Genomic DNA, 1,702 nt, shown 5'->3' with positions numbered 1-1,702 from the left:
TCACAGGGATATGATTCAGTTTTCCCACCTATATAAATATAATTTTAATATGATTCATTAATGTTTTTGTCTTGCTGAAATATTTCAGTAAATATTTATAAAACATTATTTGCGATCATAAAAACTTACATATTATAATTATATTTTATCATATATTCTAGATAATGTAAAAATATAATTTAGATTTAAAATAAAAATTAAAATTAGATTTTTTTTTAAAGTTGAAAGTTTCCACTGAAAATAAATCTATGGTGAGTTTCTTTATATTAATCATAATATTTGTTAAACAATTTTGATTCAATCATAATAATCTAATTTATATATTTGAAATAAAACAATTTTAAATGTTAATGTTTATATAGAATTAAATGAACAGATATCATGTGTTCTGCAGAAGTGTATATTTTGGTTTCTTTATTGAATAAGAATAAAATAATAAAAACTTACCATAAATACCTCCTAGAAGTACAGCAGTTGTTTCTGCAGAAACAGATCCCTACAATAAATACCAATATAAACAAAATCACAATTAAAACCTAGCTTATAATTACAAATATGAAAATAGAAAGAAAGCTGTAAGATTTATTATCGAGTGAAATCGTTTTCACACTGTCATTAAATAAAGCATACTGTGGCCGAATCTAAAGAATTTGAGTGGCGGTTTAAATATAAGCCGCAGCTTAAATATGGTTGGTTCCACTTAAAATTGTATCAAATGTTTCAAGATTTAAGCCGGCGCAAAATTTAAACCGGGTTTTAGCTGATTTAAACCGCGGCTCAAATTCTTTAAATTCCATCTCGGTTTTGCCTATAAATAGCAGGATAAGGTTTGAATTAATATAAAAACTTACCCTGCTACAGGAGGCCATATATCCAGCAAAAAGAATAGATACAATCGAAAGAATCATACCTGAAAGAAATGTTGTTTAGTAAAATGATTTATAAATTTTTTCTTAATTGCTTAAACTGACTTATAATTTGCATTAAAAACTATTTAAAATAAATTGATAAATGAATATTTTACCTTATAGTGTTTCTGAGTTTAGCAGTAAAGTTTTAAACTTTATAAAGCACTAATACATACATAAACTTATTCAATCTTTTATACTGTTCAAACCTGAGATAATGCTTGTAAGTAAACATGGACTTTAAACTCAGGATTCCAGAAACATAAAATATCAAAAAGTGTACAAAGTACTATGTACAGAGAACAACAAACAGACCTACAATGTAAAGATTACACACTATAAAAAAGACAGAAGGCATTGTACATTCCAGTTCATTTCATGAACCAGGCCGAATTTCAACTAGCCAAGGCAAGCACTACTGTACAAATAAAGACAATATGAGGCAAAACGGGACTGTACACCAAATGAATGACTGTATGTATAAAATGCCTTATTTTTGACTGCGAAATGTGCACCCTTCAGAAGGTGGGTGGTGAGCATAGTAAAGGTCGGAGAGTGTTATGAATGCCAAAAACAAGCTTAAAACATGTGATTTCATGGGAATCGATACCCATATTGTATACCATGCGCATAGAATGAACACAGAGTGGGGATGGGGTCTCTTTAAAAAACAGACGGTAGTTGGGGTAGTAAGGGTAGTTGCCATCAGATTCAACTCCAAGGGTGGGAGTGGGGTCTCTCTGAAATATAGACGGTAGTTGGGGTAGTAAGGGTAGTTGCCATCAGATTCACCT

At 29.9% G+C, this 1,702-nt stretch overlaps 1 long non-coding RNA gene across 1 annotated transcript; it reads right to left on the bottom strand.

The window, feature by feature from the left end:
- Positions 1-447: 447 nt before the first annotated feature.
- Positions 448-1,099, bottom strand: LOC111717224 (uncharacterized). Its single transcript, XR_002768723.1, has 3 exons — positions 1,025-1,099; positions 852-910; positions 448-496 (listed from the first exon to the last, which is right to left on the bottom strand). It is a non-coding gene; the product is annotated as an uncharacterized LOC111717224 (long non-coding RNA).
- Positions 1,100-1,702: the final 603 nt, after the last annotated feature.

Source organism: Eurytemora carolleeae, unplaced genomic scaffold, assembly GCF_000591075.1.
Source record: "Eurytemora carolleeae unplaced genomic scaffold, Eaff_2.0 scaffold2216, whole genome shotgun sequence".
NCBI lineage: Eukaryota > Metazoa > Arthropoda > Copepoda > Calanoida > Temoridae > Eurytemora > Eurytemora carolleeae.
Note: the sequence above shows the minus strand (reverse complement) of the source record. Positions and strands in the feature narration are given on the sequence as shown.